Raw genomic sequence first — 17,837 nt, 5'->3', positions numbered from 1 at the left:
AAAGCATAAATGTTCTTTATTTTACTATACTTTCCTTGAAAGCCTGAGGACATTTTGGCAGCATGATCAGGGTCACTAAACAAGTGGGAGTTCTCAACACTTGGCCCATGACTACCAAAGTGTAAATATTATATTTGTATAGTTAATTATGCACATTGCGTAATTGTGTACTATCTTTTTAAAATGCACTTGACTGTTCGAACACAGAATTGGGTCAGACTGTTCTGTTGATTTCCTAAGGGATGGCATGACGTTCCTTTTCTTTATCACTGTTAGGTCCAATAACATATGCACAATGTAGCATAAATCAGCTCATGGACTTCTTGTACTCTGGATATAAACATCAAACGCCACATGAATCTAATAAAACATATTTCAGTGTGAAACTGCCTAGACACAGTAGCACTGAATGTAGTTAATTGTTTTTAGCTTCTTCTGTAAAGTTTCATCAAAGGTTAAGATAGGGACTATGTTATGATGCCTCAATTCTTTGCACAGAAACATCATGGTTGGGTTTACACCTGTCATCTCTATAACATTCATGTCACTCATTGGTAGAAAAATGAAGGGTACCTTTATGTATGCTCTGCAATGTGCCAGGTCAAGAAAGTCCTGGAGAACATAGCGGCCATAAGAATTTCCAAAGCAGGTCCAAGTAGTTTCCAAGTAGCATTATTGCTCATGGTGTGGTGTGGTAGTTGCTGAAAAAAGATGATGCAATACAACCAACTGCAGTCACATTCTCTAGGGCAGGTGAGGGAAACTTCCAGCCTATGAGGATTCCAGCCTGCTTGCTTGTTCCCCAGGTCCCTCCTCCTCTCCTCAAGCAAGGAAAAGTTTTCCTCTCTGATTAGCACCTGGTCAGAGATAAGAGCTTTTTTCACCATGTCATGCTGGGTGGGGGTTTTAAAACTCCCTTCCCAGCATGCTATACTGGAGATGAAAATGCTTCCCTGATCTGCATAGACCAGGGCCAGTTCTACACCAAGCAGGATATGACACTTTGAAAATGGTTTGAAAACAGTACACAGAGTGTGTTCTGGGCCCGAAATAATATCCTCCTTCTCAGCTGATCTGCATGGCTAATCTGAAGAGAGCAGTTGAGAAAGGAGTGTGTATATATGAATATTGTGGGTGTTGTGTGAAAGAGTGGCATGGCCACACTTTGGCCATGGCAGGCATGCAGCCCCAGAAAGGTTTGCTGGGTAGCAATTTGGCCCTTGCCCATCCAACCTTTCTCTACCTGTGGCACTGTGTTTCAAGTCCTGACTCCTGGTTTAATAGCTGAAATTATGCCCTTTCTATGGAAAGTATTATTTCCATCCAGTTTTCTGGTGTCATGATCCACATTGTCTGCCATGTACCCTGATGCAAGGAATTGGAATAGCGCTGCTAATATAAGTATTATGTGATATGCTCCTACATTTGGTACTGACCAAATGGGAACAATATAATACCACTTTCAAAATAACTCTTGTGTTGAAGAAAATGAAATTCAATAACATTGTTATTTTGGAATATGTGCACTTTTTATACTAAGGGTATAATGAACCATGGTGCTTAGAACATGGGTATTATTCATAATGTAGTCAGTGCAAAATTACTTGGTATGCAAAAGGTCCCATGTTCAATCCTGGCATAATAGTGTAGTGATGCGAAAGACGACTGTCTGAGAGACACTGCTAAGCAATGTAGACAGTACTAAGCTAGATGGAGCAAAAGCTGGACTTCATTATAAGAAAGCTTCCTATGATGCTGCTAAGCCCATTTTTTTTAGATCTTTGGAAGTTATTAACAAAATTACATATTGTCACTAGAAGCTATTTTTATTGAAGGTGAAAAGAAATATGCATTATGAAGGCTTGTGGCTTCAATTTTGATGGGTCTGTGAATTCATTCTGAGTTTCAGTCAGAACCAGCCAGAACCAAAGGAGCTATCTAAGGTGCTGAACCCATTTTTGGGAAAGGGTTGTTAATGTATATAAAAGTTTTCTACATGGACACAGCAGCTGATCTGAAAAGACAGGCAGTTTCACATGGGAGGAGAAGGTCCTTCAAATAGTCAGTTTAGTGCTTTAAAGGTGATACCCAGTACCTTGAATGACACTACAAAATGAACTAGTAGACAGCGTAGCAGATACAATAAATGATACATGATAATATCATTTTGTCCCATCAAAATTCTATGAACCGAATCATACTAGTTGGAGTTTCTGAGTAGTTTTCAGGGGCAGCTCCATGTAGAGCATGTTACAGTAGTAAAGATGTAAATAATGCATCTAGGACCATGACAAGGTAGGACTGTACCAGGAATGGATGCAGCTGGTCCATCAGCCAACACTGAAACATCTAAGAATAAGCCCAAGCCCTGGAGAACATCCATGCTACAAACATGATCTTTTAAGGGGAGTTTAACACCATCCAGAACAGGCTGATATTCTATTCCTGGACTTGTAGGCTTCCTAGCGAATAGCACCTTTGCCATGTCCAGAACTATTTTCTCTTACATTCGAAACATCAATTCAGAAACTTTCCAGAATATGACAGAAAGGAAATTTAGAGCTGAACATCATTAGCATACTGAAACATAATGATGAAAATCCACTCATATCTGGACCTCTCCCAGTGGTTTCATGTAGATATTGAAAAGCATAAGGGATAAAATTGAACCCTCAGTGACTCCATAGGCCAAAGGCCAAGAGGTTGAGCACAAGTTCCCCAGCACCACCTTCTGAAACCTACCCATGAAGAAGTACTGGAAAACCAGAAGAATACCTGCAGAAAGGTTCAGCAGAACCAACCAGAGCTAAGTCCCCCAGTCTAGCTCCAGGCAACGATCCACCAGAGTGACCAAGACAGTTTCCACCCTAAAACCGGGCCTGAAGCCGGACTAAGATGGATCCAGATCATGAATTTCATCCAGGAATTCTTGGAGTTGGGTCACCACTATGAACTCAAGCAGAAAAGGAACATTTGACACTGGCTTATAATTACTTAAAACAGTGGGGTCCAACAGAGGATGAACTACCACCATATTTTAGGCAGGTTGAAATAAAACCCCCACATAATGGACAGATGCTTATTTCTACCACCCAATCAGTGAGTCCATCTCTGGCTGTTTGCACTCAGGCCACTTCCCACATTACATTTTTAAGCCTAATATGTTTCTAGTATACTCCTAGAAATTAAAATGGCCATTAAACTTTCCCCTTTATCTAACCATCTCCTCCTGCTCTCCTCCTCCTTCTTCTGGGATGATCCTGCTGAAATGTCTGGTAGGATTTCCTACAGCATTTTGCAGGTGACTGCACTTGTAGTTTAACAAAATGTCTCCACCCAGAAAACGCTTGAACATAATTCATTTTTCTTGCTCCAGGATCATCATCTTTAGATTTGATAGAACAGACTTCCCATTTTGGTCTACTAAACAAGATCAAAGTTTACAGTGATCTATTCTGCATTCCTTTGAAAAGCTAATCTGAATCATTATGCTTCAGACAGCTTGTCTCCTGGAAGGCTTTTCTTTAATGAACCATTATTTTACATAGTTAAAGATCTATTCAACTAAAATCAAACATTTGGCAATTTTACAGCTGGTCTAATTAAGGAGACATTGTCAGGTCAATTTAGGACTAAATGTAGTTTGTGCGGGCTTTAAAAATCTTTGGCTTAAATATTTCTGGATAGTGTGTTGAGAGATAAGTAGGTGGTGGGGTCAACTTCAAAGCAATCACTGAAAGCCAATGTTTACTACACCTTTCCCAAAGTAAGCTAGGGCTCATTCAGCATGCCCCAGCTTCCTTCAAGATTATAAAAAAACTTTTATTAGAGGCCTGTGGCCAAATACCTACACACAAAACACATCAAGATCAATAGACTGCAAAATAATCTCCCCTGTATGTGTTTGTCCTTTATCTTTGTCTGTCTATCACACACTGTCCTAATCTCCAACCCACTCTTACCCCTTACCCTCACTACCCCACAATAACATAGTCCCTAGCTCCACTTTCCCCAACTCTCTTAACCACCCACAGATTCTTCTGTGAATTTAGTCTCTCCCACAACTTCTCTCTTCTTTCATTCATCTCCATTCTTTCATCTCATTCTCTTTCTTTCTCCTTTTTGTTCTTTTTTTTGGACATGTATTCTTTTCTCCCTGCTCTCCCTCTGTCCTGATCTATGCAGTTTTATAGAAATACCTCACTGCCTCAAGTGCAGTACAATATGAGATTTACCTTGTCAGAGTACCTACTATTGCTTCCCTATGTGATGATAAAAGACAACTGATAAGAAAATCAACAACAGAGGGCTCATCCTGACCATTAGTGAATGTGTTTTCTAAATACCTTTTAGTCTTAACAGGTGGTGCAGAGTCAAAGCTTACAGGGTCCCCCCCTTTTTAAGCAGGGATACTGACATCATCACAGACCCCCTGAGATTTCCCTGTTCCCCCTGAAATTAGCTGCATGCAATCTTCATAGCAGCTGATACCCCCTTTTGTAACACAATGCATTTTGGAATAGCCTGATCTTGAATGGGCAATTAAGACCCAATAGGTAGGGTCTTAATTGCCTACCTGCTCCTGGTAGAGATGAACACTGCTAGAACAGGTGTGTTGATATAGATCACTACAGCTGCCTGAACGTTTGTACTATACTTGGGTGTGTGGTTATGGGGACTGTCATGATGAGCACCTGCACATCTGAATTTACCACTACACCACTAGTATTAACATTTTATTGTTAAAACTAGGCATGTGCTCTGCTCCAATTAGAAGCGTAGAAGCAGGAGCGAATTGGCCTGCTCTGCCTTGCCCAGAGGCGGAGTAGAAGCGGACCGCAGACCCCTAGAAGCAAGGCGAAGAAAAGCGCCCATTTTCGGAGCGCTCCGGTTTCCGCGGTCCGATCTGATCGCCATCTTGAAACATTTCGCCCATAGGATTGCATTGCGGAAAAGAAAGGGGGATAACTGTGATGTTTTTGAAGCTATCTTTCTGAAAATTCTTGTGCTTGGAGAGTCGTGGATGGGGGTCATTTTGAGACTACTCTCAGCTCTCTGCGTGCTGCGGTTCGTGTGCTAGAATTTTTAAAAAAACCGGCGGGGAAAATACCTTTTCCGAAGGGCTGAGGGGCAGAGTCAACTCCCGGTCATGATCACATGATCCCAAAGTTGGAGGAAGGGATAGGCAAAACGGGTAACTTGGGATTCTGGGAACTTCTCTTTCTTAGTCTGAATGGACTTTTCCCAGTGTTTTTTAAAACAGTAGCCCCACCAAATGCACAAACACAACCTGAAATCATATACTAAGCCAATAATAAGAGAGCACTGCTACCCACCCTAACTTTGGGGAACAACTGAAAAGATGTGGTGCAAGGGGATGAGCTCCCCTAGGGCATCCCATATGGACGTGCCCCCACTCTCTCCTGTACTTGAAGGGCCATCAGAGCCCTCCAAAGAGAGTAACCCGGTGGAGCAATGCCTATCATGAGTTGAAGTGAGAGTTCTACTCCTCAGAGCTCTCGTGGTGAAGCAATGGCTTTCATGAGTTGAACTGACAGCCTTGCTTCTTAAAAGACTGGTCACTAGGACCAGTCAAATTGGCAGCTGCTTCCCCCTCCCCTGGGCACGTCCCCCTATTGCTGGTAAAAGACAGATATAGCCTTTTTAAAAAAGTTCTTCTTGTTGTTTATTCAGCAACACTGCTGCTTTTAATTCCACCCCTCCTTTGTTTATTTATTTATTTATTTATTCCATTTTATATGCATTACTGGCTTATCCTTGGCTCACTTCCTTATGCCCCCAGAAATGTCTGCTGCCTGCCTGCCTTCCCTCTCTCCTCCCCTGCCTGCCTCGCAGGGATGTTGTGTGTGTGTGGCTTTGACTCAGGGGAGAAGTCCTTCCTGCGCTCACTTGGAGTTTTGGAAGTTCCAAATCCATTTTTCAAGTGTGGAAGAAGATTCATATAGGTTTATCTCTACTCCCCAATTCATGGCATCTTGGGATTTCCTTTGAAATGGCCCCATTGAGATGTCTGCAGGTTTAAGCCCTGCCAAAAATCAGGGGATGATGGGACTGCCTTGAGTCTGGGCATGCGTGTGTATCCCTGGATAAGCTATCATGGTGGTGAGTTTGAGGTTTCTAACATGCAAATTGACGGAGCTATCAAAAGGGGTGTGAATGGGTGTTGGATTTTCATAAATTCCCCCAAAATCAGGGGATGATGGGACTGCCTTGAATCTGGGCATGCGTGTGTATCCCTGGATAAGCTATCATGGTGGTGAGTTTGCGGTTTTTAACGTGCAAATTGACGGAGCTATCGAAAGGGGTGTGAATGGGGTGTTGGATTTTCATAAATTCCCCAAAATTCAGGGGATGATGGGATTGCCTTGAGTCTTGGCGTGCATGTGTATACCTCCATGAGGTGTCATGGTGCCAAACATGAGGTTTCTAACTTTCACAGAAAAAAAGTTGTATACTTTTTTAGCTTAATGCAAGCCTATGGGGGGGAAGAACGGAGCTCCGATCCGGATCCGGAGCTCCGCAGCGGAGCGGAGTGGGCATGGGCGGAGCGGGGGCGGAGCGAAGCGGCCTGATCCGCAAATCATAATTCTGGAAGACAAGCGGAGCGGGGGGTCCGTGCACACCCCTAGTTAAAACCCCCAACAACTATGAGAACTGCCTTTATAGGACATACTGACCATTATATCAGCCTTGACATGCCATTTTTTCTGAGCTGCTGCAGCAATACAAAAATAGTCGCCTCATGTAAGCAGTCACCACAATGCAATTGTTCATAAGAAACCTACCTAAATGCATATCGAGAGAATAGTGATTATTCTACCTTTATTAAATGGAAATACAAAAGTGTTATGAATGTGGCATTTCTCTCCCAACTGACATTCAGCATGGATTCACCTCCTCTTATGAGGATTCCTGATGTTCCCTAGACCATTAAAATAAATGAGTTTGTGCTGGATATAATTTAGTCAAGAGGTATGTGAAATGTTTAATAACAATCACCTCAATCCAGCTAAGGAGATCTGCGCTGCAAAGACGAATTTATGCGTATCATTCATGTGAAGGATTGGGAACGACTTGTGTAAATTAGATGTGTAATCAAATGATTCAACTCTGGTTCTGAGCAAGGATACAGTTTATACATATTATCTGCACTGTATTGTTTTGAATAAGATAAGCATACTGATATGCTTTGGTTTACATGCACATACTCACAAATATTTTCATGCATGTTAATATCTTTTTAGGCACAACTAGACCTATTTTGGAGCAAAAATAATATTGCAAAACTTGTTCCATGTAAACAGCTTCTTCAGGCATGACTAGCATAGGGATGTTCGAATTAGCAAAACCTGACCCTGTCAAGATTCTCCAATTTCCACCTCAAAGCACATTCTGATTCATAGGTATACTGGGTTGTGAGTCTTGTTTTTTCTTTTCCCATGAAAGTTCATGCATTTTTCAAGCATTTTTTTGAAATGCATGCATCAATTCTGCTGGTTTTTAATTTGGCACATTCTTCTCCCATCATCAAAGTGTGTTTATGTGCATTTTTGGAAAATGTATGCATTTTTCCATGCACAAGTTTCTTATACATACATTTTTGAAACACATTTTGTGTGTGTTGCTTTTTGCTTTTCACGCTTAGAAATCTATGCACTTTAATCACAGTTTGCATTTGAGTCTGCACTTGGTTCTGGGAGGTTGGGAGTGAGCAAATAAAAAAAAATGAACTGAAATTAATTTCTCATACATCCTTAGATGAGAATTGGATTGGGTAAAAACAACAACAACAGGTGGGGCAGAAAGATAGAACTCCATCTGCTTCCTTCATCCAAAATTAACTGCCCTTCCAAGCTGGGCAGTCATTAGATGGGAAGCTAGTGTGCAATGGTCCACATAGTATTCATCCACTTACCTCACTGGTATGGGATTTCATTACTAGGGATTTTTTCCCCATGACACTAGTGGTAAGTGCAGAAAATAGTATGGAAGCCTTGTACTTAATCAAGCCAGTACTTGGTTTATAGATACAAAGGGCATTCTGCGCCAAAGCCACCATGATGCACACCTAACGCTAAGACCACACACCCTTGAATGCCTGCCAGTCGCAGAAGGAAGGTGGAAACTCCATCTAGAGGATGTTATCCTAGCCCTAGATGTGGCCGTTGCAGCTCTAAAATGATAAAACAAACAACCATCCCACATCCAGCAGAATGTGGAGTTTGACCATGTGTAAGTACAATAAATGTGGTTTAAACCTTAAACAAGAGTTTAACACTCTGTGGTCTGCTGCACTGGTTAATTGTGTCAGCCCTAAAATAAACTTACTACTAGTGAATAATACTGCAAGAAAAGGTCCTAGAACTTGTAGGTTGAAGGCCCAGAGGACTTCTGCATTACAATTGAAATGGCCCTTCATGATGCTTGGATTGGATTCTAAAACCGAGAAAACCTTGTTCAAGGTAAATAAATCACTATATTCGAGTCGCTCCATAAAAGTTACCCTATTAACTTTCTCTGAGCCCTCTACCAGGGCCCAGTGTTCACTAACGACCTTCAAATTTAGCATGGAAATAAACAGGGCAAGACAACTGAGACTCCAGGCCAGCGTTGCTGAATTATATGAGAGTTGGCAAGGCTTGCAATATGAGGGATTTCCTTTAAGCAAACCTAATTGTTCTCGATCTGATGAATGAGTGAAGCCTGAGGGAGGATGCTGATCAGTGCAGCTGAAATAAGGTGAATGGGAAGCGCTCAGAACGCATGCCACATCTGCCCAACTATAATATGTTGGCATATTGGGTCAATCCCAGCCGTGACCTAAAGGGTCAATCCCAGCCGTTAATCTAAAGGCCCTCTGTCTGGCCCAGGAAAAGATGCTGTGCCTAGATGGTCACATACATGGGGTCATAGCTCAAATAGACATCTTTGTCCAAGGCTATGGTGTTTGCAATTCCAAAACTGGTCATATGACTTAAATGAGAATGAAAGGATTGATGTCATAGGGGATCCACTACCTGATAGAGGTTGTGTTACATTAATCACATTTGTCGTGCACAGAATTCCTGGAAGTTTCCATCATTTCCAAGTGGGCCAAGGGCCAAATACCTGTTGGCGTAAGCTTGCGATTCCCCAAAGCATCAGTAAAATATTCGGATATCTTGGTCCTAGGTCCCAACACATGGTGCCTCCTGGTTCTGTACAAATGACTGTCACGAACGTAACTAACTTGCAGAAACCTAAATTGACATCCAGGTGAACTGACGCAGACAACAATAATATGCCACCAGCCCTCTCATAGTCCTGGGGCAGGTATGTTTGCTTTCTTGAGGTTCTGATCTGGCAGGTGCTATCTCTTTATTCTTCTCGCCCACCTCTGGGCTGGACGGAATTAAGGATAAGTCATGGTTGACCACATCATCTAAGGACATTACCAGTCAGCAAGATTGCCTTAACTCTCATTTCTCTATTGATCAGGCTCAGCAAAATTAGCTACAACAGGCAGCCCTGAAATATGTGCCCCTGGGTATACCTCCTTACCCTATTGTTCCCCAAAGGTCCTGCACATAGGAAGCTGTATGGAGTCAGACCATTGTTCCATCCAGCCCAGCACCGTTACACTGACAGGCAGTGGTTTTCTCCAGATGCTGGCAAGACTCTTTACTCAACGCTACCTGTTGTAGAAAGGATAGAACCTAGAATGTTTAAGAACCTAAGTGCCTTCCTGGATCAGACTGAGCACAGCACTCTGTTCACAGTTGCCCACCAGCAGTCAACCAACTGGTGCACCTAGGCTTCCTACCTGGGATACTAGAAGTAACATACAACCATCAGGGCTAATAGCCATTGATAGTCTTCTCCTCCAGGAATTTATCCACCCCTTTTAAAGCCATCCAAATTGGTGGCCATCACATCTTGTGGTAGTGAATTCCATAGTTTTAACTATGCACTGTACATTGCTGGTACTGTATAAATAAATTAACAGCAATTTTAGACATGTCTATTCAGAAAGAAAGAAATCCCACTGAGTTAAATGGGGCTTACTGAAGATAAAAACAGGTATGAGGAGGAACTGAAAGAACCTGTGACTAAATTAATACAGTTAGTAAACAGACTACACTGGCCAGCAGGTTTAACCCCAACTTAATAAAGTCTGCTGATGTGAATCCCCACAGGAAGCGAGGGGACCCCACTGCGGCCTAGACCACTCTGCCCAGCAAAGACCAGAAATGGGCTTAGAAGGCCTGCTGTTGCTGCCTCTACAGGGAGGCAAAAGGGCTTGTTCACTGCCCGTGGCCACAGCCAGGTCAAACGCGCCCCGTGCCAGTGAGGAAGGCAAAGGAGCCGCTCTGAGCAGCTGCTTGAGCGCTGGGCAACCACCACTCCACTGTGGCGTGAGGAGCTGCCACATCCCCGCTCACGTTGCTGCACATGAGGTTCTGATTCCACTGACTCTGCATCACCTCCCAGTGTCTATTCCCTTGCACAACCGAATTTCCAAAAGGAGGAAGAGGGGAGGGGTAAGAGTCAATTTATGGGCTCAGATTCCCCTCTCCCCTCTCCGCTGGTGCCACAGGGAGGCCGCGAATGGCCTGCCTCCAAACCTCATCTCCCACCCTCACCCACAATGGCCTCCCCACGCCCAGGTTGCGCCGGGCGTGGAAGTAAGGCATTTCATAAAGGATAGTATTTTAATTTTATATCAATTTTGCTGCGTGGTTTTTATTCTGGTTGTGCTTTTTATATTGTATTTTGTATTTGTGCTTTTAACCTGTTGGTTGTCTTACTATGGTTTTAATTTTTGTGAACCGCCCAGAGCGCTTCGGCTATTGGGTGGTATAGAAATGTAATAAATAAATAAATAAATAAATAGTGAACTTGGTGATATAAAGCTTTAAATTCTCCCTCCAGATTTTTTTTTTTTAGTAATCAAACTCACAATAAAATCAAAGTTTTATTCTTTAAAAAATAATCCAAGGAATGAAAATTAGAGATTTACTTACTGCAAGTTATCATACTCTTCTCTAGCAAAGTTTAATCATAAGTTTTTTTAAAAATAGTGTAGTTAAAGGATGGGAAACTGATGGAGTATCGGTACTCTTAGTAAAGGATACACACAGAGAAATAAATACTGTTTATGTATGCATCATTCTTGATGGATTGGATGGTTGCATTACAGACTTGTACCATTTGCTTTTAAACATTATATGGTTACTCATTTTGGGGTTGACACTATAGTATCACATTAACTTTAGAAAAGTCTATCTTGATTTCTCTTTCAGATACATAGGTATATGAATCGCTCAATAGATTTATTTGTGTGCCACAATTTTCAGCTTTATTTTTGGAAGTCTCCTTTGCCTCTTTATATTTGCTTTCCTTTTTTGCCATGTGTGATTTAAGTGCTCACATCAAATCAATACTCAAAACTGGAAAATTATTGCCGGGGGGCAAGCCCTGATGCACTTGGACAGAACTTACTTCTGCAGCATGTTTTGGCCATGTGTTATAGTTTTGGAGGTCTTTAAAGGGTTATGTGGGAAAAGCCAAGGAGTAAAAAATGATGTTTGTAGCAAAGCGATATTCTTCTTCCCATTTGTACATAGATTCCACTGACTCCATTCATTCTTGTTCGAGAAAACTAGGGAGAATCACACCACCAAGGCATGTATCCTCAGAGTAGGATTTTTGCTTTCAGGAGCTGATCGAGCTGATGTACCAAGAGCTGGTACACCCATTCACACAAGCAAGTGGCAGTTACTTTAAATCCAAACTCTAAGACAATTGCTCCACATGTCTCATGGCTCATCATCACAATTAGATTGATGAAATAATTATTGTGCCAGGCAAAGTTCTTTCCACTTCTTGATTAAGATACTTGGCTGTCTATTACTGAAAGGAAATCATTGATTTGTGCAAAACAATTTCTTCTCTGTTTGAAATCTAAGTTCAATTAAAATCATTTCGACCAAGACTTCAGAACTTTGTATATCTAATAGCTACACTAAATGGATCAGTGTTGCGGGACTGGAAGGCAAAATAACGAGATGAGACCAGAAGTTTGGATTTAAATAGGGCCACATTTATTTATACTTCTGTGAAGGAAGATGGAGGCCTAGGTAGGCATTCTATCTTGGCCATAATTAGGATTGGGTGAGCCATACATATCCTGACAGGTGACACGTGTATGTCGCCACCTGTCAGGATTCCCCTTTTGGGGTAGGGAGACCTTCCAATGTCACTCCCCCTCAGGTTGCAAAACTCTGAGTGAGTGAGTAAGGTTGGCCTCAGAGGTAACCCTTATCCTATCTTCCGGTGCTGCAGGACTCCAGTTGAGGGCCTCAGGTGTTACAAATCCCCACAATGGTGCATAAGAATGCTCACCAACCTTATTCTTGCTCCTGATGCCTGCATGCCTGCCCCAATTCAATGTGATGAAATTCAACCAATTAGCCTACTTAATAGTCCCCCTTTGTCTTACAGTGTGAAGTAGGCAAAAAAAAAAAAAAAACTAATCAAAAGTAATTGGGAGCAAAAAAAGGGGGTGTCTGGCAAGCCCACACTGTCTACAGGGAGGGAGGGAGCCGCAAAGCAAAGAGATGGCTGGGTGGGGCGACAGCCCTATAAGTAAGCTGCCAACCCCTCCCTGCCACCTGGAGGCCACCAATGGCGAGTCTCCATGCATCTCCTTCACCCCCACCTGCAACTGCCTCCCCACACCCAGGTAAGCTGGGCGCAGTTGTAAGACCTTTTTGCATATATGAGTAATTTAAAGTGCAATCCTAGGGTCATCTACTTAGAAGTAAATCATATTGAGTTCAATGGGACTTACTCCCAGGTAAATAGGATTGCAGCCTTAGAATTAATAATATGGGCAGGCATAGAAAATTAAGTATTATGGCTAAATGTAAACTTCATTCTATTAGGAGGAGACAAAATTAACTTAAAATATAGCTCATCTCTTATTTTTGCTGGTTGTTTGGAAGGCCTTCAGGTAAAGCCAATAATGAAGCCAATAATGAGCATTTGTAACTTTTTAAAATAACAACAACAACATTGACAAAGTGACAACAACAGTGACAAAGACAACTTGTGTCCAAGGTTAAAAACAATACATTATTATTTTCTTTTTCTTTTGCCATTATTGGCACTATCCTAGCACATTCTCTATAAGTGCACTCAGATAATCTCAAGGGCTTTAGCAAGAATGAAAAGGCCTTGCACTCTTTTTCAGCCATTTCATTTGACATTTTTATATAAATTGAATGAATGTGGTAAGATTCATTCACTCTCAAATTTTGCAATGTCAGTGTTCTCTCCCCCTCACGCACACTCTATGATCTGCACACTCTTCTTTTCAAAAGAGAAATTATTTTCACAAGTACAGCCAATTTTCAAATGTTCCTAACTTGGGAAATATAGCTTAGAGAAGTGGTTAATGTCTGCTGCTCTCAGCACAAATATAATTCATGCAATCTACTACATTTTCAGAGAAATAATTCACGTGGCTATCCACTATAATCCCCATCTTCTAATAAGTGCCAGTTCTGTCCTCAGAACAATGCCCAATCACTCTAATTTCATGAATATACCATTTTTTCTTAGTTCACTGCAATCATGTTAGCATAGACAGATGATGATTGATGTTGATATTTGCCAGTGGTTCAAGTTGGAGAATATTATCACGTCTGTTCCACAGTCTCTTGTCTGATTTGCTAAGAGAAAAGGATGGTAGTAGTGAAACAGGGATGTACAGAAGCAACATATCATTAAGAATAGAATGAGTATTATAGCAAAGGCTTCCATTTAGACTAAAGGATAAATGTATCACAGTGTGATTTTAATTTCTTTGGCAGTTGAAAAATAGGAAGAAGCCAAACAATTAGCTACCTAATTTTTCTAACCAAGAAAGGTGCCACACACAGAAGCCACAATCCAAAATACAGAATTAGAACATAATTCTGTGTTGGACTGGTGCTATGCCAAAGCCTTACAATAGATAGCATTAGTATATTTTGAAACCAAGACTGTAGATACCACACTGGTTGAAAAACATTGTACAGAATGGGAGGAGAACAACTAAAGTGATGTGAAGATGAATGTCCATTGAGAGAAAGAAGATTACTGGGATTTGGGGCAAAGATATTTATTTATTTTATTTTATTTATTTAAGGATTTTTATGCCGCCATTCAGCCAAAAAAGGCTCTCATGGCGGCTTACAAAAGTATTTCTTGACAGTCCCTGCCCACAGGCTTACAATCTAAAAGACATGACACAAAAGGAAAAGGGATTGGGAGGGAGGAGGAGGAGGGGGAAAAGGAAAGCAAACTCAGGCACTACAATCTTAGTTGGAAAGTTCAGCAGTTACAGGTGACAGCAGGAGGGAGGGGGCTCTCAGCTGGAGCTGGACCCAGGCACGGTGGAGAGGTGCCTGGCTGCTGCTTCCTCCCTCTCTGGTGGCCTCTGCTGGCCCTTCCTAGACCTGCAGAGAGCCTAAAAGAGAAATGTTGCTCAGATTCTTCAGAGGTGGAAGGTGGGATAAGTGGGACTTATTCCCAGGTAAATACGTATAGGATTGTAGCCTTAATTGGTGTATGCATCTTTATATTGCGCACATTTCTGCTTATGCATATTAGAATGTTCATACTGTTCTCATTGGACTTAGTGGCCATGTCTGATGAGGAAAGGGCTGAACATGTAGCCACCATTCTCATGTAACAAAGCACAAGCAAGTGTAAATAAATCATGATTGTGGTAGCTTAAATCTATTCTAGTTACTGAACCCTTAAAGCATGCAAGTTTATCAAATTAAGCCCTTGTGCAAATGATACTGGGAGACAAAAATTAAAATGAAAAAATATTTTATTATGCTTATTGACATTGTTTTTGCTAATAAAAGCTAAGCAACATGTACTATAAAATACAGAAACAGGACCACAGTTTCATGAATCTTTATATTTGCACATTGAATGTATGTGAACGTTGCTTTTAGGCAATTAATCTGTAATGTAGTGAACAGTAAGGAGCAAATGTAGCCAGCAAAGAGAATTCTGTTTAGTTTTGTATATCAATTATGGTGGATGGTGTAAATAGGCAAACAGGGCACAGTTCTTAGTGCAGAAACAATGCTAGGTCAAATCTGGCACTGCCTACATTACTACTACTACTACTACTACTACTAATGCTAAGAAATAGATACCATAGAAACAGAATAAAATGCATAAACCAAAATCTGTCGCTTTGCAGAATCGTACTTTTGATTGCAGAGCTATGCAAATATTGCATACCAGTTGGATGCCAAGGAAGGCTTCAAGCTTATTTATGACTCCTTAGATGCCCTAGAAAGGATTGATGACAAGCATGTTATCATTTTGTCACCAAGAGACATATAAAGAAATGAAATAGAAAGCATTTTCACAGCATGAAAACTGCAGGAGTGAGCAGCAAGGATCTTAGTACAAATAGTATCATTACTATTTTAATCAAGAAGACATCTACAATAAATAATTAAGTCTGAACTATTACCAAGATTTTAAAAATTGCCTTCACCTTTCAGGCTCAGTAAAAATGTCTGTAGTTCTGTATTTAAATACTTACTTTAATTAATAGTGGCTTCACAGGATGCATTTTTAATTGGTAGATATTGTTATATATGTTCATGGTTAATCTGAAGAATTATTGACTTGTGTAAAATGAAGAATAAATTACTTTGCTAATGAACCTCAATGCCAGGTACAGTTCTTGATCTGAGCCTTAAAGTGAAATCCTACTTTCTTACCTCAGACTGATCTGGGAAAAATACCAGAAAGAACATTTTAAAAGTAATGTAACACATTTTCGTTAAAAGGCAAACTGTAAAGTAACATTATATAACATCAGACATGCAACACATGTGCCTTACCAATGTGCATCATATGTAGGCTATTATTTTCTAAAAGATTAAGCTCCTTATACATTTGAAACTAATCTACTACCTTATAGCCAAATTCAAGCCTAATTGGGCATTCTTCCTTTCTGCATTTAACATGATTTGAGGGGCATAATGGGGAGGAGCGTGCTGGTTCTACCATAGCATTGCTCCCCAGCACACACACATCCCCACCGTTCTTGTGTTGGAGCTACAGTCTGCAACATGGAAGCTTGCTGAGCATGCGTTAGGCTTACCCTGGGATCTGGAACCTTCACACAGGTTCCAGATCACTGGGAGCAGGCTTCCACATTGCAAAGCAGGGATGGGTGAGAAATTTGTTTCAATTCAGTTTGAATAAGAGTTTATCAAAATTCATGCAGTTCTGCATATTCAGGACAAAAGAAACTTGAGATTTTTTAAAAATCAAACACAGGAGAAATTGAAAGCTGCAGTTTTGCCTATCCAGAAAAGGGCTTAGCTCTTAAATGTTGAGCCCCTCTGTTTTCAACTGTGTTAGTGCTTAATTAGGGTTGCTATCTCTCTCTCTCTCTCTCTCTCTCTTTTTTTAAAAGATAAACTCCTCAGATTTAATAGCCATATGGCAAGCAGGTATGCCATAAGAATAGAAGAAGAGCCATGCTGGTTCAAACCAAGGGCTGATCTAGTCCAGCATGTTGGAACCCTCTCGTAGAATGTGAGTATACAAGTATCTCCTCTGCTTGTGTTCCTCAGCAACTGGTGTACAAAGACATACTGCCTCTGATACTGGGGTGGCATATAGCCATCCATCAGAAGTAGCAGCCACTGATAGCCTTCTCCTCCAGGAATTTGTCTAATCCCCTTTTAAAGCCACCCAAACTGGTGGCCATCACTAGACCTTGTGGAAATGAATTCCATTGTTTAACTTTGCACTGTTTGAAGAAGTACTTCCTTTTATCTGTCCTGAATCTTTCACCAATCAGTGTCTCCCTACCCAGTTTCTCTACACACCTCTGTCATGTCTCCCCTTACTTACCGTACCTTTTTTCTAAGCCAAATAGTCCAAGTCACTGTCATCTTTCCTCATAGGAAGCATTGCTTTAGCCCTTTGATCGTTTTTTGGTGCCCCCTTTTCTGCAACTTTTCCAAGTTTACAATATCCCCCCCTTTTTTTTTAGGATATTGGTCCAATATTCTGGTCTTCCTCATGCTGAGAATAACTGTACCTATTGAGTGTGGCTGGTGCAGATGGGTGAGAATTAACTTTTGGTTTGTTTTCTGATAATAATTTATCAAAATTCACAAAGTTCTTTACTGTGGGATGCAAAGAACATGAGCTCCTAAAAAGAACAAATGTGGGAGAAACCATAACTGACAGCTTTGTCAATCCAGGTCCAGGGCTTTGGATGCTTAGCTCTTAAAGTTCTGGGTTTGCACCTTTGTTTACATTTGTGCTTATTTAGGGTTGCCACCTCTTTTTTTCTGACAGGTTCCTCACCTTTAACAGCAGTATGGCATGCAGATACATCATGGTTCTCTGCATACAAGGAGTAGCCGTACCTATAGAATTTGGCTGGTGTAGATGGGTGAGAATTTTATTTCAGTTCACTTTTGATAATAATTTATCATAATTCACAAAGTTCTTCATATATGGGAGAGAAAGAACTTGACATTTTAAAATTTAGAATGTGAGAGAAAGTGAAACTGGCAGATGAATCTATTCCTATTGCTGACTTTATCCCCCACCCACCCTGTCCCCACCCATAGGAGCTATGGGAAGACTACCAGGGCTGCAATGGTGGTTTGGGGAGATCAATACAATGTGGCAAAACACCCCAATAGACCGGCGAGATCACATTACGCCAGTCCTTTTCCAGCTTCATTGGCTGCCAGTCCAGGTCCGGGCCCGATTCAAAGTGCTGGTAT

This window comes from Elgaria multicarinata, chromosome 5, assembly GCF_023053635.1.
Source record: "Elgaria multicarinata webbii isolate HBS135686 ecotype San Diego chromosome 5, rElgMul1.1.pri, whole genome shotgun sequence".
Taxonomy (NCBI): Eukaryota; Metazoa; Chordata; class Lepidosauria; order Squamata; family Anguidae; genus Elgaria; species Elgaria multicarinata.
This window is presented reverse-complemented; position numbering follows the sequence as displayed.